The following is a 26,472-nucleotide window of genomic DNA, read 5'->3' as shown; positions in this document are numbered from 1 at the left end:
TTTACATGGGGGAAATAACAGGTAATCGCTCCTGTTACAGCAAGCTACAGTTTTACTGGAATTTAATGATGCTCTAGTAATACTTAACTACAATAGTAACCCAGAGAGAAATAATGTGCATAACCCATTACAGTCTTTCAGAGTAGATACAGCATCCACGTACTGCTACAGTATGTTATCCTGCAGGCCTTATTAATTGGAAGGTGTCACAGCTTAACAAGTCATCAATATAAAATAGGACCTGCTAGATTATAGCCTAAAATAAGTGTTCAGTTTATTTTGTCGACATTCATGTCATCACTCACAATATCGGCATGAGTATGTCTAAATCTTTGTAATGTTGAAATGCTCGGCAGGCCGATATTAACCACACCAATATTCATCATGTTGACACTGAAGAAATGTCAACATGATTAGAATGTTGATAAAACATTCTTGATGGTCTAGCGGTGAGTTGCCTGGTTCGGCGCCTCCAGCAGTGTATCCGTGATCTGGCGTTCAGGTGATGGTGACTTATCGGCTGTCAACCAGCTGTGCTCCAGGTGGTGAGTATTGCTAACCCCTAACATTCTCCAGGGTGCCTAACTCTAACCTGCCCTCCTTTAGTCTAACTCTAATCCTCCCCTCACATAGCCTAACCCTATGCCTCCTCTGCCGCATCCTAACCACAGGCTTCCAGTCAATGCAGAACGTTGACATTTCACACGCAGGTGTTGACATGTTCAATATCGACAATACTGCCGACATTGTGTTGTTGATAATATTGACGACCTGACTGCATCCCCTGATATAATATATTATTATTATTATTATTATTATATAACAGTTTGTTATAAATTAGGGCATTTATGCTAGAATGTGGTAAAAGCACCGTCACAACTAATCATAACTCAGGTTATATTTGCTTCAGCACAAGCGAGTTGTAAGTGAATATTTTAAAATAAACAACTCATTCAACATGACGACATAGTGATAGCAATGTAGAAAAGTGAATATGTGTGAAAATACAACTTTTTTGGATCACACTGCCCCTTTAAGTAGTATTTCCTCTTACACAGTCACTGGTCTGACCTAAACTAACCATTTGCGTTATCTCATAGAAGCCATGCAACTAGCATACAAACACATTAAACATGCCTTCTCTTTACACTTTAGTAATACCACAAAACCAAAATAGCATTATCTAACGGTCAGCTCACATGATGCCACATTGTGAAGGAGAAAAAAAGAAAAAACAGGAAATTAGGCAAAATGACACTGCAGGGATAATTCTGACAACTGGGCTACTTAGTACAGAGAGAAAGAGGTAAAAAAGTGATATCTCCATTTTCAAAGACCAAAATTATTTGTTAGTGGACATCTATCTAATTGTTTCAAACTATTCATATTAGCAGTGAAAAGCCTTTTATCAGAGATGACAGCGTTTTTCACTGATTTGCCCAATTCACACAAGCATACCTCCCAACATGATCCTCTCCAGGAGGGACAGAATGCTCTGCTTCTAGATTTTTCTCTTAATGTATGATCGCCAGCACCTGTGTTGAACAGGTTAATGGATAAGAAAATAGGATTTTGGTACTTACCGATAAATCCTTTTCTCCTAGTCCGTAGAGGATGCTGGGGACTCCAAAAGGACCATGGGGTATAGAAGGGATCCGCAGGAGCTTGGGCACACTAAAAATACTTAATCTGGGTGTGAACTGGTTCCTCCCTCTATGCCCCTCCTCCAGACCCCAGTTATAAGAACTGTGCCCAGGAGAGATGGACATTTCAAGGAAATATTTTTGTTTAAACTAAGGGCTACAAAACTACCAGCCCACACCACAAACATACCGTACAACCGGAGTAACTTTAAACCAGATAACAGTATGCATTAACACCAGCAACAAGCTGCAATAAACAATACACAATCTGTGTATAAACCAATTTAACCAGCAAGATAAACACCGCAAGTAATAGTCCGCACCGGGACGGGCGCCCAGCATCCTCTACGGACTAGGAGAAAAGGATTTATCGGTAAGTACCAAAATCCTATTTTCTCTTACGTCCTAGAGGATGCTGGGGACTCCAAAAGGACCATGGGGATTATACCAAAGCTCCAGAACGGGTGGGAGAGTGCGGACGACTCTGCAGCACCGACTGAGCAAACGCCAGGTATCAAACTTATAGAACTTAGCAAATGTGTTAGACCCCGACCAAGTAGCCGCTCGGCAAAGTTGTAACGCCGAAACGCCTCGGGCAGCCGCCCAAGATGAGCCCACCTTCCTGGTAGAATGGGCTTTTACTGACTTCGGCACCGATAGTCCGACTGAAGAGTGAGCCTGCTGGATCGTACTACAAATCCAGCGTGCAATAGTCTGTTTTGAAGCGGGATGACCAATCTTGTTGGCAGCATACAAGACAAACAACGCCTCAGTCTTCCTAGCAACAGCTGTCCTAGAAACGTAGATCTTCAACGCTCTTACAACATCCAGAGATTTTGGAATCGCCACCGCTTCCGTAGCCACCGGAACCACAATAAGTTGGTTAATGTGAAATGAAGAAACCACCTTCGGTAGAAATTGTTGACGAGTCCTCAATTCCGCCCTATCCGAATGAAAAATTAAGTACGGGCTCTTATGAGATAAAGCCGCCAACACTGACAACTGCCTGGCAGATGCCAGTGCCAAAAGCATAACCACCTTCCAAGTGAGAAACTTCAACTCAACCTTACGCAAAGGTTCAAACCAGGAAAAAAAGAGAAACCGTAAGACCACATCAAGGTCCCATGGAGCTACAGGAGGTACAAACGGAGGATTGATATGCATTACTCCTTTCACAAAAGTCTGAACCTCTGGGAGGGCAGCTAATTCTTTTTGAAAGAAAATAGACAAAGCCGAAATCTGCACTTTGATGGAACCCAATTTCAGGCCTGCATCTACGCCCGCCTGTAAAAAGTGGAGAAAGCGACCCAAGTGAAAATCTTCCGCAGGAGCCATTTTAGACTCACACCAGGAAACATACTTCCTCCAAATACGGTGATAACGTGTCGCCGTAACCTCCTTCCTAGCCTTAATGAGAGTTGGAATGACCTCCCTGGGAATACCCTTACGAGCTAAGATCTGGCGCTCAACCTCCATGCCGTCAAACGCAGCCGCGGTAAGTCTGGAAACACGCATGGACCCTGCAACAACAGATCCTCTCTTAGAGGAAGCGGCCAAGGATCTTCCACCAGTAAGTCCTGAAGATCCGGGTACCAGGCCCTTCTTGGCCAGTCTGGGACGACGAGAATCGCCTGAACCCTTGTACGGCGAATGATCCCCAGTACCTTTGGAATGAGAGGAAGTGGAGGGAACACATACACCGACTGGAACACCCATGGAGACACCAGGGCGTCCACTGCACTGGCTTGGAGGTCCCTTGACCAGGAACAATACCTCGGGAGCTTCTTGTTGAGACGAGATGCCATCATGTCTATCAACGGAATTCCCCAGCGTTCTGTCACCTCTGCAAATACCTCTTGGTGAAGAGCCCAATCTCCCGGATGGAGATCGTGTCAGCTGAGGAAATCTGCTTCCCAGTTGTCCACCCCCGGTAGGAAGACCGCTGACAGTGCGCTCACGTGTTGTTCCACCCAGCGAAGGATTTTTGTGGTCTCCGCCATTGCCGCTCTGCTCCTTGTTCCGCCGTGACGGTTTATATGTGCCACCGCTGTGATGTTGTCTGACTGTACCAGGACAGGACGACCCTGAAGAAGGCTTCTTGCTTGTAGCAGGCCGTTGTAAATGGCTCTTAACTCGAGAATATTTATGTGGAGACAGGCTTCCTGGAGCGACCATTTTCCCTGGAAGTTTCTTCCTTGGGTGACTGCGCCCCAGCCTCGGAGACTTGCATCTGTTGTCAGAAGTACCCAATCCTGGATACCGAATCGGCGTCCCCCTAGGAGGTGATGACCTTGTAGCCACCACAGGAGAGAAATTCTGGCTCTGGGAGATAAACTTATCTTCCGGTGAATGTGCAGGTGACACCCGGACCATTTGCTCAGCAAGTCCCACTGAAACACCCAGGCGTGAAACCTGCCAAATGGTATGGCTTCGTACGCCGCAACCATCTTCCCCAGAACCCGAGTACAATGATGGATCGACACACTCGTCGGCCTGAGAAGTTTCCTGACCATCGTCTGCAGTTCCAGAGCCTTTTCTTCTAGAAGAAACACCTTCTGTAAATCCGTGTCCAGAATCATGCCCAGAAAAGGAAGCCGAGTGGTTGGAATCAACTGGGATTTTGGCAAATTGAGCACCCAACCGTGCTGTCGCAGAACCGCCAGTGACAACTCTACACTGCTCAGCAACCGTTCCTTGGACCTCACCTTTATCAGGAGATCGTCCAAGTACGGGATAATTGAAACCCCTTGTTGGCGAAGAAGAACCATCATTTCCGCCATGACTTTGGTGAAAATCCTCGGAGCCGCGGAAAGCCCAAACGGCAACGTCTGAAATTGGTAATGAGAATCCTGTATCGCAAACCTGAGAAAAGCCTGACGAGGAGGATATATCGGCACATGTAAGTAGGCATCCTTTATGTCGACTGACGCCATAAAATTCCCCCTCCTCCAGGCTGGCAATCACCGCTCGAAGGGATTCCATCTTGAACTTGAACACTTTCAAGTATGGATTGAGGGATTTTAGATTTAGAATTGGTCTGACCGAACCGTCCGGTTTCGGCACCACAAAGAGGCTCGAGTAGAACCCCTCCCCCCGCTGGGACGAGGGAACGGGAATAATGACCCACTGTAGACACAATTTTTGAATTGCTGCTAGCACCACCTCCCTGTCCGGAAGAACTACTGGTAATGCCGAAATGAAGAACCGGTGAGGGGGCATCTCCTGAAACTCCAGTTTGTATCCTTGAGACACGATCTCTAACACCCAAGGATCCAGGTCTTACTGAATCCAGACCTGACCGAATATCCGAAGACGGCCCCCCTCCGGTCCGGACTCCCCCAGGGAAGCCCCAGCGTCATGCGGTGGACTTGGTAGCAGCAGGGGAGGGCTTTTGGTCATGTGCGCTTGAGCATGCAGGAGGTTTCCTTCCCCTTCCTCTACCCTTTGAAGCGAGGAAGGACAAACCTTTTCCACGCCTGTATTTATTGTGACGAAAGGACTGCATTTGCTGATGTGGTGCCTTTTTCTGTTGTGTGGGCACATAAGGAAGAAAAGAGGACTTACCCGCAGTCGCGGTCGAGACCAGGTCCGCCAAGCCGTCCCCAAACCAGACAGTACCTTTAAAGGGTAGTGCTTCCATAGACCTCTTGGAGTCGGCATCAGCGTTCCATTGATGGATCCACAGGGCCCTCCTGGCAGATATCGACATGGCATTGGTTCTTGAACCCAAGAGACAGACATCCCTCTCCGCGTCCTTTAGGTAATCTGCAGCGTCCTTAATATAACCGAGAGTTAAAAGGACATTATCTTTGTCAAGGGTATCCATATCACTAGCTAAATTCTCAGCCCATTTAGCAATAGCACTACTCACCCATACCGACGCCACAGCGGGTCTGAGCAAAGCCCTCGAATTAGCGAAAATGGACTTCAGACACGTCTCCAACTTGCGATCCGCCGGCTCTTTGAGAGCTGCCGTGTCAGGAGACGGAAGTGCCACCTTCTTAGACAAACGGGATAGAGCTTTATCAACATTTGGAGATGTCTCCCATTTTTCCCTGTCATCAGAGGGGAAAGGATACGCCATGTAAATCCTCTTGGGAATCTGCCATTTCTTATCCGGCGACTCCCAAGCCTTTTCACAAAGAGTATTCATTTCATGAGAGGGGGGAAACTTCACCTCAGGTTTTTTCTCCTTGAACAAGCAAATCCTTGTTTCCTGTACCGCAGGTTCATCAGAAATGTGTAAAACATCTTTTATAGCCACAATCATGTACTGAATACTCTTAACTAACCGTGGATGTAAAACTGCCTCAGTGAAATCGACCTCGGAATCAGAGTCCGTGTCGGTATCAGTATCTACCACTTGAGTAAATGGCCTCTTATGGGACCCGGATGGGGTCTGTACCTGAGACAAAGCCTTTTCCATGGACTTTTTCCACACCTGCGTCTGTGACTCAGACTTATCTAACCTCTTTGATAAGGAAGCTACATTGGAATTTATCGTATTGAGCAGTGCTAGCAAATCAGGTGTCGGCTGCGCCGACAGTCCCAATTCTAGCCCCGTATCCACACCCCCAATAACCTCCTCTGGTGAATAACATTCAGCCTCAGACATGCCGACACGTAGTACCGACACACCCCAATACACAGAACGTCCCAGCTAGGTGACAGGCCCACAATGAAGCCCAGAGAGAGGACACAGAGGGAGTATGCCAGCTCACACCACAGCGCCCATATATCGACACAAACGATATATGTACCCAGCGCTGCCTTTGTTAAATTCAAGCACCTCACTGCGGCCCCCCTTTGGAAATGCCCCCCGTTACTTTGTAGAGAAGCATGGAGGTCCCGGCAGCGTCTATCCCTCAGCCGTGTGTAGGAAGAAAATGGCGCCCGTGAGCTGCGGGACGAAGATCCGCCCCCTTCCCGGCGGGCTTCGGCCCGCCAATTTCAAAACTTAAAGAAAATGCTGGCGGGGGTCTGTAAAGGGTGCCGAGGCACCTACAATCTCTTTATGCCGCCCTCAACTCCAGTAACATGCCGCCCAGGGCGCCCCCCCCCCCAGCGCCCTGCACCCAGTGAAATACCGTTGGTGATGTGTGTGGGAGCATGGAGCACAGCGTTGCCGCTGTGCTGTACCTTTACTGAAGTCTTCTGCCGTCCTGAAGTCTTCTGTTCTTCTCATACTCACCCGACTTCTGACTTCTGGCTTCTGTGAGGGGGCGACGGCGTGGCTCCGGGAACAAGCAGCTAGGCGCACCAAGTGATCGAACCCTCTGGAGCTAATGGTGTCCAGTAGCCGAGAAGCAGAGCCCTTAAACTAAGAAGAAGTAGGTCTGCTTCTCTCCCCTCACTCCCACGCTGCAGGGAGCCTGTAGCCAGCAGGTCTCCCTGAAAATAAAAAACCTAACAAAAGTATTTTTCTAGAGAAACTCAGTAGAGCTCCCCTAGTGTGCATCAAGTCACTCCTGGGCACAAAGTCTAACTGGGGTCTGGAGGTGGGGCATAGAGGGAGGAGCCAGTTCACACCCAGATTAAGTCTTTTTAGTGTGCCCAAGCTCCTGCGGATCCCATCTATACCCCATGGTCCTTTTGGAGTCCCCAGCATCCTCTAGGACGTAAGAGAAAGGTGTTTCAGCACAGGTGATGTCAATAATACATTAAGAGGGAAGTCATGTTGGGAGGTATGCACAAGGCATACTGTACCTCCCAACATGACCCTCTCCAGGAGGGACACAATGCTCTGCTCCTGGACTTTTCTCTTCATTTATGATTGCCATCACCTGTGGTGAACACCTTTCTAATCCATAGACCTGTTCAACACAGATGCTGGCAATCATAAATTAAGAGAACAGTCCAGAAGCAGAGCATTGTGTCCCTCCTAGGGAGGGTCATGTTGGGAGGTATGCACAAGGGGTTACCATGGAGTACATGCTGAGCAATATACTGTATGTCAGCACAGATACATAGATCATTAATGATGTTACATTAAAAAAGGTAACCTAAGCTGGGTACACACTGGAGGACATATCTGGCTGTTTAATTGAATGGGCGATATACTGTGGCAGTGTCAGTGGGTGTGTATTAGCGATATGTCTGTGAACATTGTTTACAGACATATTGCATTGGCTGTGCAGCACAGCCGATGGCCGGTGTACTGTATCTGCAGATATATTTGCGCATCATGCTGTGCATATGGGCAGTCCGCCATCTGGTGACTGACATCACAACTGGGCGGGCACATATTGAGATGTCAATCACAACATATCGGGCTGACAATTGGGATGCACTTACCAATCGTCAAATAGGTCGGCAGTCCTTCTAGTGTGTACCCAGCATTACAATAGATAGAGCACTACAAGATAAAGCCTGTGAGTCTGTTCATAGAGCAGAAAGAAAAGCCCTGTTTTGCGGTAAACAGGGCTTTTCTCTGCTTAGCGGTATTCAGAGAGAAGGTTTCTGTGGAGACGTTCCTGACATCTCCACAAGCACCCCCACTCCGTGGCTGAATCACATCACCAAATTGTATGGTGAGTGCTATTCATTAAAAAAAAAATGGAAATCCGCTGCTGTGGTCAGATTCACCATCTCAGGATAGCGTCGTCTGAACTTCAGTGGGCAGGGAAGTTGCTTACTTCCCTGTCATCTGCCCGGCATCTGTTTTGGCTCTACCCCCTGAACTCGCTGCAGCCTCCCCTGAGCTCAGCCACCGGCGCATGTGCAGGAAGGATCTGCCTTCAACTCCACGCTTCTCACGCTGTACCGCAGCTGAAGACATGACCACTGGAGCAAAGGCTGTGAATACTTATGTACATGTGATTTCTTAGTTTTTTATTTTTAATAAATTTGCAAAAATCTCAAAAAAACTGTTTTTCACATTGTCATTATGGGGTATTGTGTGTATTTTGAGGGAATACATGAATTTATTCCATTTTGGAATAATATTATAACACAGGCATTCCCAACCGCGGTCCTCAAGGCACACCAACAGCGCAGGTTTTAGTGATATCCAGGCTTCAGCACAGATGGTTAAATCAAAATAACTAAAGTACTAATTAATAGAGATGAGCGGGTTCGGTTTCTCTGAATCCGAACCCGCCAGAACTTCATGTTTTTTTTCACGGGTCCGAGCGACTCGGATCTTCCCGCCTTGCTCGGTTAACCCGAGCGCGCCCGAACGTCATCATGACGCTGTCGGATTCTCGCGAGACTCGGATTCTATATAAGGAGCCGCGCGTCGCCGCCATTTTCACACGTGCATTGAGATTGATAGGGAGAGGACGTGGCTGGCGTCCTCTCCATTTAGATTATAAGAGACTGAGAGAGATTTACTGGAGCTGACTAGGAGGAGTACTGTTACTGTAGAAGTGTAGAGACTGAGTGGAGAGAGTTTACTAGTGAGGACAGTGCAGTTTACTTTATAATCCGTTCTCTGCCTGAAAAAAGCGATACACAGCACACAGTGACTCAGTCACATACCATATCTGTGTGCACTGCTCAGGCTCAGGCCAGTGTGCTGCATCATCTATTATCTATATATAATATTATATATATCTGTCTGACTGCTCAGCTCACACAGCTTATAATTGTGGGGGAGACTGGGGAGCACTACTGCAGTGCCAGTTATAGGTTATAGCAGGAGCCAGGAGTACATAATATATTATATAGTGAGTGACCACCAGACACACAGTGCAGTTTATTTAATATATCCGTTCTCTGCCTGAAAAAAGCGATACACACAGTGACTCAGTCAGTCACATACCATATCTGTGTGCACTGCTCAGGCTCAGGCCAGTGTGCTGCATCATCTATTATCTATATATAATATTATATATATCTGTCTGACTGCTCAGCTCACACAGCTTATAATTGTGGGGGAGACTGGGGAGCACTACTGCAGTGCCAGTTATAGGTTATAGCAGGAGCCAGGAGTACATAATGGGGGTAATTCCAAGTTGATCGCAGCAGGAATTCTGTTAGCAACTGGGCAAAACCATGTGCACTGCAGGTGTGGCAGATATAACATTTGCAGAGAGAGTTAGATTTGGGTGGGTTATTTTATTTCTGTGCAGGGTAATACTGGCTGCTTTATTTTTACACTGCAAATTAGATTGCAGATTGAACTCACCACACCCAAATCTAACTCTCTCTGCACATGTTATATCTGCCTCCCCTGCAGTGCACATGGCTTTGCCCAGTTGCTAACAGAATTTCTGCTGCGATCAACTCAGAATTACCCCCAATATATTATATAGTGAGTGACCACCAGACACACAGTGCAGTTTATTTAATATATCCGTTCTCTGCCTGAAAAAAGCGATACACACAGTGACTCAGTCAGTCACATACCATATCTGTGTGCACTGCTCAGGCTCAGGCCAGTGTGCTGCATCATCTATTATCTATATATAATATTATATATATCTGTCTGACTGCTCAGCTCACACAGCTTATAATTGTGGGGGAGACTGGGGAGCACTACTGCAGTGCCAGTTATAGGTTATAGCAGGAGCCAGGAGTACATAATATATTATATAGTGAGTGACCACCAGACACACAGTGCAGTTTATTTAATATATCCGTTCTCTGCCTGAAAAAAGCGATACACACAGTGACTCAGTCAGTCACATACCATATCTGTGTGCACTGCTCAGGCTCAGGCCAGTGTGCTGCATCATCTATATATATTATATATCTGTCTGACTGCTCAGCTCACACAGCTTATAATTGTGGGGGAGACTGGGGAGCACTACTGCAGTGCCAGTTATAGGTTATAGCAGGAGCCAGGAGTACATATTATATTAAAATTAAACAGTGCACACTTTTGCTGCAGGAGTGCCACTGCCAGTGTGACTGACCAGTGACCTGACCACACTGACCACCAGTATAGTTAGTAGTATACTTATATTGTGATTGCCTGAAAAAGTTAAACACTCGTCGTGTGACTTCACTTGTGTGTTTTTTTTTTTTTTATTCTATAAAAATAAAACTCATTCTGCTGACAGACAGTGTCCAGCAGGTCCGTCATTATATAATATATAATATATACCTGTCCGGCTGCAGTAGTGATATATATATATTTTTTATATCATTTATCATCCAGTCGCAGCAGACACAGTACGGTAGTTCACGGCTGTGGCTACCTCTGTGTCTCTGCACTCGGCAGGCAGTCCGTCCATAATTGTAATACCACCTAACCGTGGATTTTTTTCATTCTTCTTTATACATACATAGTTACATAGACATCTTCTCTTTATCAACCAGTCTATATTAGCTGCAGACACAGTACAGTACGGTAGTTCACGGCTGTGGCTACCTCTGTGTCTGCACTCGGCAGGCAGTCCGTCCATAATTGTATACCACCTAACCGTGGTTTTTTTTCATTCTTCTTTATACATACATAGTTACATAGACATCTTCTCTTTATCAACCAGTCTATATTAGCTGCAGACACAGTACAGTACGGTAGTTCACGGCTGTGGCTACCTCTGTGTCTGCACTCGGCAGGTAGTCCGTCCATAATTGTATACCACCTAACCGTGGATTTTTTTCAGTCTTCTTTATACATACATAGTTACATAGACATCTTCTCTTTATCAACCAGTCTATATTAGCTGCAGACACAGTACAGTACGGTAGTTCACGGCTGTGGCTACCTCTGTGTCTGCAGTCGGCAGGCAGTCCATAATTGTATACTAGTATCCATCTCCATTGTTTACCTGAGGTGCCTTTTAGTTGTGCCTATTAAAATATGGAGAACAAAAATGTTGAGGTTCCAAAATTAGGGAAAGATCAAGATCCACTTCCACCTCGTGCTGGAGCTGCTGCCACTAGTCATGGCCGAGACGATGAAATGCCAGCAACGTCGTCTGCCAAGGCCGATGCCCAATGTCATAGTACAGAGCATGTCAAATCCAAAACACCAAATATCAGAAAAAAAAGGACTCCAAAACCTAAAATAAAATTGTCGGAGGAGAAGCGTAAACTTGCCAATATGCCATTTACCACACGGAGTGGCAAGGAACGGCTGAGGCCCTGGCCTATGTTCATGGCTAGTGGTTCAGCTTCACATGAGGATGGAAGCACTCAGCCTCTCGCTAGAAAAATGAAAAGACTCAAGCTGGCAAAAGCAGCACAGCAAAGAACTGTGCATTCTTCGAAATCCCAAATCCACAAGGAGAGTCCAATTGTGTCGGTTGCGATGCCTGACCTTCCCAACACTGGACGTGAAGAGCATGCGCCTTCCACCATTTGCACGCCCCCTGCAAGTGCTGGAAGGAGCACCCGCAGTCCAGTTCCTGATAGTCAGATTGAAGATGTCAGTGTTGAAGTACACCAGGATGAGGAGGATATGGGTGTTGCTGGCGCTGGGGAGGAAATTGACCAGGAGGATTCTGATGGTGAGGTGGTTTGTTTAAGTCAGGCACCCGGGGAGACACCTGTTGTCCGTGGGAGGAATATGGCCGTTGACATGCCAGGTGAAAATACCAAAAAAATCAGCTCTTCGGTGTGGAGGTATTTCACCAGAAATGCGGACAACAGGTGTCAAGCCGTGTGTTCCCTTTGTCAAGCTGTAATAAGTAGGGGTAAGGACGTTAACCACCTCGGAACATCCTCCCTTATACGTCACCTGCAGCGCATTCATAATAAGTCAGTGACAAGTTCAAAAACTTTGGGTGACAGCGGAAGCAGTCCACTGACCAGTAAATCCCTTCCTCTTGTAACCAAGCTCACGCAAACCACCCCACCAACTCCCTCAGTGTCAATTTCCTCCTTCCCCAGGAATGCCAATAGTCCTGCAGGCCATGTCACTGGCAATTCTGACGAGTCCTCTCCTGCCTGGTATTCCTCCGATGCATCCTTGCGTGTAACGCCTACTGCTGCTGGCGCTGCTGTTGTTGCCGCTGGGAGTCGATGGTCATCCCAGAGGGGAAGTCGTAAGCCCACTTGTACTACTTCCAGTAAGCAATTGACTGTTCAACAGTCCTTTGCGAGGAAGATGAAATATCACAGCAGTCATCCTACTGCAAAGCGGATAACTGAGGCCTTGACAACTATGTTGGTGTTAGACGTGCGTCCGGTATCCGCCGTTAGTTCACAGGGAACTAGACAATTTATTGAGGCAGTGTGCACCCGTTACCAAATACCATCTAGGTTCCACTTCTCTAGGCAGGCGATACCGAGAATGTACACGGACGTCAGAAAAAGACTCACCAGTGTCCTAAAAAATGCAGTTGTACCCAATGTCCACTTAACCACGGACATGTGGACAAGTGGAGCAGGGCAGGGTCAGGACTATATGACTGTGACAGCCCACTGGGTAGATGTATGGACTCCCGCCGCAAGAACAGCAGCGGCGGCACCAGTAGCAGCATCTCGCAAACGCCAACTCTTTCCTAGGCAGGTTACGCTTTGTATCACCGCTTTCCAGAATACGCACACAGCTGAAAACCTCTTACGGCAACTGAGGAAGATCATCGCGGAATGGCTTACCCCAATTGGACTCTCCTGTGGATTTGTGGCATCGGACAACGCCAGCAATATTGTGTGTGCATTAAATATGGGCAAATTCCAGCACGTCCCATGTTTTGCACATACCTTGAATTTGGTGGTGCAGAATTTTTTAAAAAACGACAGGGGCGTGCAAGAGATGCTGTCGGTGGCCAGAAGAATTGCGGGACACTTTCGGCGTACAGGCACCACGTACAGAAGACTGGAGCACCACCAAAAACTACTGAACCTGCCCTGCCATCATCTGAAGCAAGAAGTGGTAACGAGGTGGAATTCAACCCTCTATATGCTTCAGAGGTTGGAGGAGCAGCAAAAGGCCATTCAAGCCTATACAATTGAGCACGATATAGGAGGTGGAATGCACCTGTCTCAAGTGCAGTGGAGAATGATTTCAACGTTGTGCAAGGTTCTGATGCCCTTTGAACTTGCCACACGTGAAGTCATTTCAGACACTGCCAGCCTGAGTCAGGTCATTCCCCTCATCAGGCTTTTGCAGAAGAAGCTGGAGGCATTGAAGAAGGAGCTAAAAGGGAGCGATTCCGCTAGGCATGTGGGACTTGTGGATGCAGCCCTTAATTCGCTTAACAAGGATTCACGGGTGGTCAATCTGTTGAAATCAGAGCACTACATTTTGGCCACCGTGCTCGATCCTAGATTTAAAGCCTACCTTGGATCTCTCTTTCCGGCAGACACAAGTCTGCTGGGGTTGAAAGACCTGCTGGTGACAAAATTGTCAAGTCAAGCGGAACGCGACCTGTCAACATCTCCTCCTTCACATTCTCCCGCAACTGGGGGTGCGAGGAAAAGGCTCAGAATTCCGAGCCCACCCGCTGGCGGTGATGCAGGGCAGTCTGGAGCGACTGCTGATGCTGACATCTGGTCCGGACTGAAGGACCTGACAACGATTACGGACATGTCGTCTACTGTCACTGCATATGATTCTCTCAACATTGATAGAATGGTGGAGGATTATATGAGTGACCGCATCCAAGTAGGCACGTCACACAGTCCGTACTTATACTGGCAGGAAAAAGAGGCAATTTGGAGGCCCTTGCACAAACTGGCTTTATTCTACCTAAGTTGCCCTCCCACAAGTGTGTACTCCGAAAGAGTGTTTAGTGCCGCCGCTCACCTTGTCAGCAATCGGCGTACGAGGTTACATCCAGAAAATGTGGAGAAGATGATGTTCATTAAAATGAATTATAATCAATTCCTCCGCGGAGACATTGACCAGCAGCAATTGCCTCCACAAAGTACACAGGGAGCTGAGATGGTGGATTCCAGTGGGGACGAATTGATAATCTGTGAGGAGGGGGATGTACACGGTGATATATCGGAGGGTGAAGATGAGGTGGACATCTTGCCTCTGTAGAGCCAGTTTGTGCAAGGAGAGATTAATTGCTTCTTTTTGGGGGGGGGGTCCAAACCAACCCGTCATATCAGTCACAGTCGTGTGGCAGACCCTGTCACTGAAATGATGGGTTGGTTAAAGTGTGCATGTCCTGTTTTGTTTATACAACATAAGGGTGGGTGGGAGGGCCCAAGGACAATTCCATCTTGCACCTCTTTTTTCTTTTCTTTTTCTTTGCATCATGTGCTGATTGGGGAGGGTTTTTTGGAAGGGACATCCTGCGTGACACTGCAGTGCCACTCCTAGATGGGCCCGGTGTTTGTGTCGGCCACTAGGGTCGCTAATCTTACTCACACAGTCAGCTACCTCATTGCGCCTCTTTTTTTCTTTGCGTCATGTGCTGTTTGGGGAGGGTTTTTTGGAAGGGACATCCTGCGTGACACTGCAGTGCCACTCCTAGATGGGCCCGGTGTTTGTGTCGGCCACTAGGGTCGCTAATCTTACTCACACAGCTACCTCATTGCGCCTCTTTTTTTCTTTGCGTCATGTGCTGTTTGGGGAGGGTTTTTTGGAAGGGACATCCTGCGTGACACTGCAGTGCCACTCCTAGATGGGCCCGGTGTTTGTGTCGGCCACTAGGGTCGCTAATCTTACTCACACAGCTACCTCATTGCGCCTCTTTTTTTCTTTGCGTCATGTGCTGTTTGGGGAGGGTTTTTTGGAAGGGCCATCCTGCGTGACACTGCAGTGCCACTCCTAGATGGGCCCGGTGTTTGTGTCGGCCACTAGGGTCGCTAATCTTACTCAGACAGCTACCTCATTGCGCCTCTTTTTTTCTTTGCGTCATGTGCTGTTTGGGGAGGGTTTTTTGGAAGGGACATCCTGCGTGACACTGCAGTGCCACTCCTAGATGGGCCCGGTGTTTGTGTCGGCCACTAGGGTCGCTTATCTTACTCACACAGCGACCTCGGTGCAAATTTTAGGACTAAAAATAATATTGTGAGGTGTGAGGTATTCAGAATAGACTGAAAATGAGTGTAAATTATGGTTTTTGAGGTTAATAATACTTTGGGATCAAAATGACCCCCAAATTCTATGATTTAAGCTGTTTTTTAGTGTTTTTTGAAAAAAACACCCGAATCCAAAACACACCCGAATCCGACAAAAAAAATTCGGTGAGGTTTTGCCAAAACGCGTTCGAACCCAAAACACGGCCGCGGAACCGAACCCAAAACCAAAACACAAAACCCGAAAAATTTCAGGCGCTCATCTCTACTAATTAAGTCACCTGTGCTCAAGCCTGTATATCACTAAAACCAGAACTGTTAGTGTGCCTTGAGGACCGAGGTTGGGAAACCCTGCTATAACATAACAAAATGTGGAAAACCTGAAGCGCTGTGAATACTTTCGGGATGCACTGTACATGAATTGCTATTTAACAAAGCTATATATCGCATCAAACTGATATAGCGATATACAGTGTAGTGAAAAGTAACAATTCTGTTTTCATTTTCGTCATGAATAGACCCCTAGGAAACACACTAATTTACAGTCTACATGAGTAAACTTTAAGTATAATAATGCTTTAAAAAATAAGATTTTAAACCTACCGGTAAATCTATTTCTCCTAGTCCGTAGAGGATGCTGGGGACTCCGTAAGGACCATGGGGTATAGACGGGCTCCGCAGGAGATAGGGCACCTAAAAAGAACTTTGACTATGGGTGTGCACTGGCTCCTCCCTCTATGCCCCTCCTCCAGACCTCAGTTAGAGAACTGTGCCCAGAGGAGATGGACAATACAAGGCAGGATTTAGAAATCCAAGGGCAAGATTCATACCAGCCCACACCAATCATACCATGTAACCTGGATCATACATAACCAGTTAACCGTATGAACAACAACAGTAACGGTCCAAGACCGATTTCAACTGTAACATAACCCTTATGTAAGCAACAACTATATACAAGTCTTGCAGATTTTCCGCACTGGGACGGGCGCCCAGCATCCTCTACGGACTAGGAGAAATAGATTTACCGGTAGGTTTAAAATCTTATTTTCTCTAACGTCCTAGAGGATGCTGGGGACTCCGTAAGGACCATGGGGTTTATACCAAAGCATCCAATCGGGCGGGAGAGTGCGTATGACTCTGCAGCACCGACTGAGCAAACGCTAGGTCCTCATCAGCCAGGGTATCAAACTTGTAGAATTTAGCAAAAGTGTTTGACCCCGACCAAGTCGCCGCTCGGCAAAGTTGTAATGCCGAGGCGCCTCGGGCAGCCACCCAAGAAGAGCCCACCTTCCTAGTGGAATGGGCCTTAACCGAATTTGGTACCGGCAATCCAGCCGTAGAGTGAGCCTGCTAAATCGTATTACAGATCCAGCGAGCAATAGTCTGCTTCGAAGCAGGTGCGCCAATCTTATTGGCCGCATACAGGACAAACAGAGCCTCTGTTTTCCTAATTCTAGCCGTCCTAGCTACATAAATCTTTAAGGCCCTGACTACGTCCAGGGATCTGGAATCCTCCAGGTCACTTGTAGCCACAGGCACCACAATGGGTTGATTCACATGGAATGAAGAAACCACCTTAGGCAAAAATTGCGGACGTGTCCTCAATTCAGCTCGATCCACATGAAAAATCAAGTAGGGGCTTTTGTGTGACAAAGCCACCAATTCTGAAACTCGCCTTGCTGATGCCAAGGCCAACAACATGACCACCTTCCAAGTAAGAAATTTCAACTCAACCTTGTTAAGCGGTTCAAACCAGTGTGATTTTAGGAACTGTAACACCACGTTGAAGTCCCACGGTGCCACTGGAGGCACAAAAGGAGGTTGGATGTGTAGCACTCCCTTTACAAACGTCTGGACTTCTGGAAGAGAAGCCAATTCCTTCTGAAAGAAAATCGAGAGGGCCGAAATCTGAACCTTAACAGAGCCTAATTTCAGGCCCATATCCACTCCTGTCTGTAGGAAGTGGAGAAAACGACCCAGATGAAAATCTTCCGTAGGTGCATTCTTGGTCTCACACCACGACATATACTTTCGCCAGATACGGTGATAATGCTTCACAGTCACCTCCTTCCTAGCCTTTATTAAAGTAGGGATGACCTCTTCCGGAATCCCCTTTTTCGCTAGGATTCGGCGTTCAACCGCCATGCCGTCAAACGTAACCGCGGTAAGTCCTGAAATACACAGGGCCCCTGTTGCAACAGGTCTTCCCTCAGAGGAAGAGGCCAGGGATCTCCTGTGAGCATCTCTTGTAGATCCGAGTACCAGGCCCTTCGAGGCCAGTCTGGGACAACGAGTATCGTCTGTACTCTTCTTTGCCTTATGATCCTCAACACTTTTGTGAAGAGAGGAAGAGAAGGAAACACGTAGACCGATTTGAACACCCACGGTGTTATCAGAGCGTCTACTGCCACTGCCTGAGGGTCCCGAGACCTGGCACAATACCTCCGAAGCTTTTTGTTGAGGCGTAACGCCATCATGTCTATTTGAGGAGATCCCCAAAGAAGTGTTATGTCTGCAAAGACTTCTTGATGAAGTCCCCACTCTCCTGGATGGAGATCGTGTCTGCTGAGGAAGTCTGCTTCCCAGTTGTCCACTCCCGGAATGAAGACAGCCGACAGAGCGCTCACGTGATTTTCCGCCCAGCGAAGAATACTGGTGGCTTCCACCATCGCGACTCTGCTTCTTGTCCCGCCTTGGCGGTTCACATGAGCCACTGCTGTGACATTGTCTGATTGAATCAGAACCGGTAGGTTTCGAAGAAGACTTTCCGCTTGTCGAAGGCCGTTGTAAATGGCTCTGAGTTCCAACACATTGATGTGTAGACAGGACTCCTGGTCTGACCAAAGTCCCTGAAATTTTTTTCCGTGTGACCGCTCCCCATCCTCGGAGGCTCGCGTCCGTGGTAACCAGGATCCAGTCCTGAATTCCGAACCGGCGACCCTCCAGCAGGTGAGCACTTTGCAACCACCACAGGAGAGACACTCTGGCCCCTGGGGACAGAGTTATTTTCCAATGTAAGTGCAGATGGGACCCGGACCACTTGTCCAGATTTTCCCATTGAAAAGTCCTTGCATGGAACCTTCCGAAGGGAATGGCCTCGTAAGCCGCCACCATTTTTCCCAGAACTCAAGTGCATTGGTGAACTGACACCCTTTTCGGTTTTAGCAGGTCTCTGACCATGTTCTGGATGTCCTGGGCTTTCTCTATTGGGAGGAAGACCTTCATTTGTTCCGTATCCAGTATCATACCTAGGAACGGTAGTCGAGTTGTCGGAATCAACTGTGACTTCGGTAGATTTAGAATCAACCGTGTTGCTGGAGCACTCTCAGAGAGAGCGCCACACTGCTCAGCAATTTCTCCCTTGATCTCGCTTTTATCAGGAGATCGTTGTCACAACTGAGGGCTGGAGACCGTGACTGGGAGCCTCAGTTGTAGGGGCTGACGGGTACTTAAATTTAGGAGGAGCTATGTGACTCCTGGACATGCGTATTGACAGCAGCAAAGAATGCCCGAGGGCGTGACCACGACAACTGGGAATTCCCTAAGTGCTTTTATTAAATAAAAAGTAAAATAACGTGCAAAAGAATAATAGAAAGTCACACGTGATAATAAGGTTCACAATTAGTAAAGGCCAGTAACCTGGAATATGGAAGCAAGTCCTGTAAACAATAAATGAAGCTGGGGTTTGCTGGAAGACGAGGAATGAAGCTGGAGTTCGCTGGAAGATGAGGAATGAAGTTGGAGTGCGCTGGTAATGATGAATGAAGGATGATTACTGAAAAGCAAAAGTTCAAACACAGGAATCCAAAGTAGACTGTAAAGGGTTAACACTGGAGAGTCGGGTTACACTGCAGAGTGTAATCACCAGGGAAGTCAGGCTGAACTGCAGAATGGAATTGCAGGAGAAAGTCTGTAGTGAAGCTTGTAGGCTGGAATCACAGATGACAATGAAAGCACTGACAATCTTTTGGGAGCTGGGACAGGATATTTATACCTGCTGCATAGCAGGGATTGGTCTGGCAATTATGACAAGGCTCCAGCACCGTGGATAGGAGGAATAATGTCATGTGACTGGAGTTAACATGGCTGCGCCCATGAACAAACAAAGAAGGGGAATTAAGTACTATAGGAAAGGTGTAACACTGGCGATGTAGGCCGCAGTAGCAGAATAACATGCGCCCAGCAGCGCACGGCGGTCAGCGAGACAGGAGTGGCAGCAGAGGCCCATGGAGGACATACATCCAGAAGGGAAATGGTGTCTTAGTATCCGGATCGTGACAATCGTCCAAGTATGGGATAATTGTGACTCCATGCTTGCGCAGGACCACCATCATTTCCGCCATTATCTTGGTGAAAATCCTCAGGGCCGTGGAAAGTCAAAACGGCAACGTCTGAAATTGGTAATGACAATCCTGTGCAGCGAATCTCAGGTATTCCTGATGGGGGGCAGATATGGGGACATGAAGGTACGCATCCTTTATGTCCAGAGACACCATAAACTCCCCCTCCTCCATGTTGGCTATTATCGCTCTGAGTGATTCCATTTTGAATTTGAATCTTTTTATGTACAGGTTTAGGGATTTCAGATTCAAAATAGGTCTGACCGAACCGTCCGGTTTCGGTACCACAAATAGGGTTGAGTAGTAACCTCTTCCCTGCTGGTGCAGGGGAACCTTGATTATCACCTGCTGTATACACAGCGTTTGAATTGCAGCTAACACTACATCCCTTTCCGATGTGGAAGCTGGTAGGGCCGATGTGAAAAATCGGCGCGGGGGCACTTCCTCGAATTCCAGTTTGTACCCCTGGGAAACTATTTCCAACACCCAGGGATTCAGGTCCGATCTGACCAAGGCCTGACTGAAAAGTCGAAGACGTGCCCCCACCGGTGCGGACTCCCTCAGGGGAGCCCCAGCGTCATGCTGTGGGTTTTGGAGCAGCCGGGGAGGACTTTTGGTCCTGGGCACCTGCCGAAGCAGGTGCTCTTTTGCCTCTACCCTTACCTCTGGCGAGGAAAGAGGATCCCCGACCTCTTCTGGACTTGTGCGACCGAAAGGACTGCATCTGATAGGGTGTTACTTTCTTTTGCTGTTGGGGAATATATGGTAAAAAATTTGATTTACCTGCTGTAGCTGTGGAAACCAGATCCGTCAGCCCATCCCCAAACAATACCTCACCCTTATAGGGTAGTACTTCCATATGTTTTTTGGAATCCGCATCACCCGTCCATTGGCGAGTCCATAAGGATCTTCTCGCCGAGATAGACATGGCATTGGCCCTAGAAGCTAGCAGTCCAATGTCCCTTTGAGCATCCCTCAAAAATAAGACTGCGTCTTTAATATGGGCTACAGTTAAGAATATAGTATCCTTATCCATATTATCAAATTGATCTGTCAGCTCATCTGTCCAAGCTGCAATTGCGCTACACACCCATGCCGACGCAATTGTCGGTCTTAGCACAGCACCCGTATGAAAATAAATACACTTTAAGGTAGTTTCTTGCCTGCGATCTGCAGGGTCCTTAAGGGCCGCTGTGTCAGGAGACGGTAGCGCCACTTTCTTGGACAAGCGCGTCAGGGCCTTGTCCACAGTGGGGGGTAATTCCCAAATCTCCATGTCCTGCTTAGGGAAGGGGTATGCCATATAAATTCTTTGGGGATCTGCGGTCTCTTTTCCGGACTCTCCCAAGCTTTTCCAAACAAATCATTTAATTCATGAGATGTGGGAAAATTAATAATCTGTTTCTTTTCCTTAAACATGTGTACCCTTGCGTCGGGGACCGAGGGTTCATCCTCAATATGCAACACATCCCTTATTGCCACAATCATACACTGAATGGTTTTAGTCACCCTAGGGTGCAATTTTACTTCATCATAGTCGACACTGGAATCAGAATCCGTGTCGGTAGTAGTGTCTTGTGTTAAGGGATGCTTTTGAGACCCCGACGGGCCCTGTGAGTCAGTCCAATCCGAGGATTGACCCCCTGATGTCCCCTCTAATTCAGCCTTATCAAGCCTTTTATGCAAAGATGCCATACTTGCATTCAACATATGCCACATGTCCATCCTTTCCGGAGTCGGCACAACCGACGGGGACACACCACTCATTTGCTCCACCTCCTCCTTGGAGAAGCCTTCCGCTTCAGACATGTCGACACCACGTACCGACACCCCCCACACACAGGGATTAACCTACAAGGGGACAAAACCCAAACCAGGCCCTTAGGAGAGACAGAGAGAGAGTATGCCAGCACGGGTTCACTACGGCTGGCCGGCGGTCGGGCTCCCGGCGACCAGCATCCCGGCGCCGGGAGCCCGACCGCCGGCTTACCGACAGCGTGGCGAGCGCAAATGAGCCCCTTGCGGGCTCGCTGCGCTCGCCACGCTACGGGCACGGTGGCGCGCTACGCGCGACACACTATTTTATTCTCCCTCTATGGGGGTCGTGGACCCCCACGAGGGAAAATAAGTGTCGGTATGCCGGCTGTCGGGCTCCTGGCGCCGGTATACTGAGCGCCGGGAGCCCGACCGCCGGCATACAGAAGACCACCCGCCAGCACACACCCAGCGCTTAATAACACTGTGGAAAAATATGACCAGATAGCGCTTTTTTATATAATAATATTCCAATTCCCACTCACTGCGTCGCCAATGTGCCCCCCACCTCTTTTTTCAAGCCTGTGAAGTTCAGCAGGGGAGAGACCAGGGAGCCAGCGTTCAGCATGCAGCTTCTGTGGAGAAAATGGCGCTGGTTAGTGCTGAGGATCAAGCCCCGCCCACCCGACGGCGGGCTTCGGTCCCAGTGTTTTTTTTTATTAAAATGGCGGGGGATTCTTGGATTTACTGCCTCCGCAGCCTAATCCATCTTAACATGCCCAGAAGTGAGGAATATTGCTGCCCAGGGCGCCACCCCCAGCGCCCTGCACCCTTCAGTGCTGCTCTGTGTGTGTATAGTGGGAGCAATGGCGCGCAGCTTACCGCTGCGCGCCTTACCTCATGAAGATCTGATGTCTTCTGCCTTCTCATACTCACCCGGCTTCTATCTTCGGCATCTGTGAGGAGGACGGCGGCGCGGCTCCGGGACGAACCCCAGGTGAGACCTGTGTTCCGACACCCTCTGGAGCTAATGGTGTCCAGTAGCCTAGAAACAGAGCCCAACCGTAAAGCCAGCCCTGCTTCTCTCTCCTCAGTCCCACGATGCAGGGAGCCTGTTGCCAACAGGACTCCCTGAAAATAAAAAACCTACCAAAATTCTTTTAAAACAGAAAACTCTGGAGAGCTCTCTGCAGTGTACCCTTTCTCCTCTGGGCACAGAATCTAACTGAGGTCTGGAGGAGGGGCATAGAGGGAGGAGCCAGTGCACACCCATAGTCAAAGTTCTTTTTAGGAGCCCTATCTTCTGCGGAGCCCGTCTATACCCCATGGTCCTTACGGAGTCCCCAGCATCCTCTAGGACGTAAGAGAAATAATGGTATACATGACAGGATAAATTTGCTGGGCGCTGTTACAGTTTATGGCAAATACAACATTATGGGGTGTATTCAATTGTAGTCGGAACTGCCGTTTTGTCGGAAAGACAGCAGTTTCCGACTTTTTTAGGTCGAATAGTGATTCAATTGGGCTGCCGTTTTTCCAACAGGTCGGCAATTCCGACCTATCGGAAAACAGGTGGATTACTCACGAATCCATGTGTTTTCGTGGCCAAATCCGTGGCCAAATCCGACAGGTTTTAGCCCCTTTCCGACAATGTCAATCTGACTTTAAATCTGACTTTTCTGTCGGAAAGGATCCGACATCAATTGAATATACCCCTATGCCTTGGATATTACATCAGTACAAATTGATATATAAAAAGCGTGCAGAAAACCACAGCATACTACTTGTTATTGTTTTGCATGTGAGAATTATAGTTATTTGTAAAATAAGATATATAAACATCTTTAAATATTTGGCGGAAAATGCAAAGAAAGCGTAAAACTTCCATAATTCACCCACAACAAATAGTAACTAAACACTGGACTAGAGATATGGCAGCTAGAGGTGGTTGGCAGAGAAATGCAGGAAGCTAATAACATAAACCTAAAAATAAACAAAAAACCATCTTCCATGTGATGTCTACATTTTTTATTTTTGTTAAATGACAAAGAGGGAGTGGGCATGTGTTATACATACAATGCTTACGTGATTATTTGTGTTATGCAGTTCAACCACTTTTGGAATTCAATAAATTCACTACAAAATACATATCATAACTATATTTACCAAAGCAACTGAAACATACATTCCAACACTTGAAAAAGATTCAATACAGTGTTCTCGTTTCTTTGATCATGATGAAACAGTTATTGCTATACGGTTTGTACTATGTATTTATTATATTTTATTATGCACTTCAGTTTTTCCACAAACTGTTTATCTGTAATTCTATCATGAACTACATCATACCTTTCGCACCATGATGATTTTGGCGTGAGAGTCCAACGTTTAGCAGGGCTGGGATTGTTTTGGCGGCAGTCGGGATCCCGGAGGTCAACATACCGACCCCTGGATCCTGGCTGTCAGAAGGGGGGGGGGGCGGGGGGCTCGCTGCGCTCGCCACAGGTTCTATTCCCACTCTGTGGGTGTCACGGACACTCACGAGTGGGAATAGTCCCTGTGTGTCGGCATGCCAACCGTAGCCATTGCCAGCGGTCTGGATATCGGCCATGTCCCTTTTTGGGCACATGTAAAAGTCCCGTTGGGAGGTATGCCTAGATTACATCTTTGAAAAATTCCTGTATAGTTGGGCAAACAAAACAAAGTACAGTCCTGTGCCCACATTGGGAAGTTGCCATTTATTCATTATTCATTGTCAACCTATTTCTAGGATGTTTTTTATTTTCTAGGAAGTTCCCATACTTAAAAAAGCAGCTACTGCTTTTAATACACTAACTCAGAGTACTAACTTTCATAGCAGGTTATAATAGAAGTATATAGCTGCTGTATTAAACGACACTAGGATGGGTGGCTATGCAGGAGAGGATGGGTGGCTATGCAGGAGAGAGTTTGCAGCCTCCTGTTAGTGTACTCGATCATATAGCTCCAAGGATGTAGTAAATCCTTTCTCCTTAAAAGAGCAAAGAAGAAAATTATGTTAAAAAAAAATAATATATATATATATATATATATATATATATATATATATATATATATATATATAGTACTGATATTAGTCACTGCATTTTAATAGCCCTGCAATGGACATAGGGGGTAATTCCAAGTTGATCGCAGCAGGAATTTTTTTAGCAGTTGGGCAAAACCATGTGCACTGCAGGGGAGGTAGATATAACGTGCAGAGAGAGTTAGATTTGGATGTGGTGTGTTCAATCTGCAATCTAATTTGCAGTGTAAAAATAAAGCAGCCAGTATTTACCCTGCACAGAAATAAAATAACCCACCCAAATCTAACTCTTTCTGCACGTTATATCTGCCTCTCCTGCAGTGCACATGGGCCCTCATTCCGAGTTGTTCGCTCGGTAAATTTCATCGCATCGCAGCGATTTTCCGCTTAGTGCGCATGCGCAATGTCCGCACTGCGACTGCGCCAAGTAAATTTGCTATGAAGTTAGGATTTTTACTCACGGCTTTTTCTTCGCTCAGGCGATCGTAGTGTGATTGACAGGAAATGGGTGTTTCTGGGCGGAAACAGGCCGTTTTATGGGCGTGTGGGAAAAAACGCTACCGTTTCCGGAAAAAACGCAGGAGTGGCTGGAGAAACGGGGGAGTGTCTGGGCGTACGCTGGGTGTGTTTGTGACGTCAAACCAGGAACGACAAGCACTGAACTGATCGCAGATGCCGAGTAAGTCTGAAGCTACTCTGAAACTGCTAAGAAGTTTGTAATCGCAATATTGCGAATACGTCGTTCGCAATTTTAAGATGCTAAGATTCACTCCCAGTAGGCGGCGGCTTAGCGTGAGCAACTCTGCTAAAATCGCCTTGCGAGCGAACAACTCGGAATGACCTCCATGGTTTTGCCCAACTGCTAAAAAATTTCCTGCTGCGATCAACTAAGAATTACCCCCCTACTCAGGTTGATTATTTTGCCCGATTACACTCACTGAAGTTAATGAAAAAAAGTATTTGCAAGACATTATCTCTATAATTACCGGTACATTTTTATTTTAGATCTTAGTTTGTTTACATACATGACATTCCACTATTACATATTCCCCCACTTGTACACCCACCAACAACTCACCGGTTGAAAGATGTAAGAAAATATTAAAAGAATGCTAGTTCACTGACTGGTGGAGTGTATCCACTCTAGAATGCATGTGACATTCCACAGGCTTCTGAGTATTCCCACACTGTAGTGTCATTAAATTCTTTAAGTCATTTGTTATACTGTAACTCTACAATATATAAATTACTAACAGCATGTTCTTTCTGTGATTATAAGACATTCTTCCTGATAATGGACTTCAGGGCTATTGTCAGTCCTGAAGAAATGCAAAGTAATTTTAATGTCTCGCTGCAGCAAATACCATTAGTTATAAGCGTAGACAAATATGGTATTTTTTTCCATTCACCTTTAATAGTATTCAAAGTATGTTTAATAAGCCACTTCAAAGCTTCCCTGCAGCATAGTGTACTGTGCACTTACAGATCATTCCTATATAACTCCACTGTGTTTCTAAAAGCACCAGATAGTAGGTATGTACAGATACTGTACATTGGTTTATGTCACTTTCTGGAATATCATTGTCATACTTTATTATTTATTACCAGTTATTTACATAGCACACACATATTCTGCAGCGCTTCACAGATTATTTGGCCATTCACATCAGTCCCTGCCCCAGTGGAGTGTACAATCTATAGTCACTACCACACAAACACACACATTCACACTAGGGTTCATTTTGTTGGGATCCAATTACCCTAATATTTTTGGATTGTGGGAATGTGGGAGGAAACC

The 26,472-nt window shown here is 46.9% G+C and overlaps 1 protein-coding gene across 1 annotated transcript in view; it reads right to left on the bottom strand.

The window, feature by feature from the left end:
• The window catches only part of GAB3 (GRB2 associated binding protein 3), a 275,833-nt gene that overhangs the window by 134,944 nt on the left and 114,417 nt on the right, over positions 1–26,472 (bottom strand). The window lies entirely within an intron of this gene.

Source organism: Pseudophryne corroboree, chromosome 8 (genome assembly GCF_028390025.1).
Source record: "Pseudophryne corroboree isolate aPseCor3 chromosome 8, aPseCor3.hap2, whole genome shotgun sequence".
Taxonomy (NCBI): Eukaryota; Metazoa; Chordata; class Amphibia; order Anura; family Myobatrachidae; genus Pseudophryne; species Pseudophryne corroboree.
The sequence above is the reverse complement of the archived record's forward strand: the minus strand, read 5'-3'. Positions and strand labels throughout refer to the sequence as shown.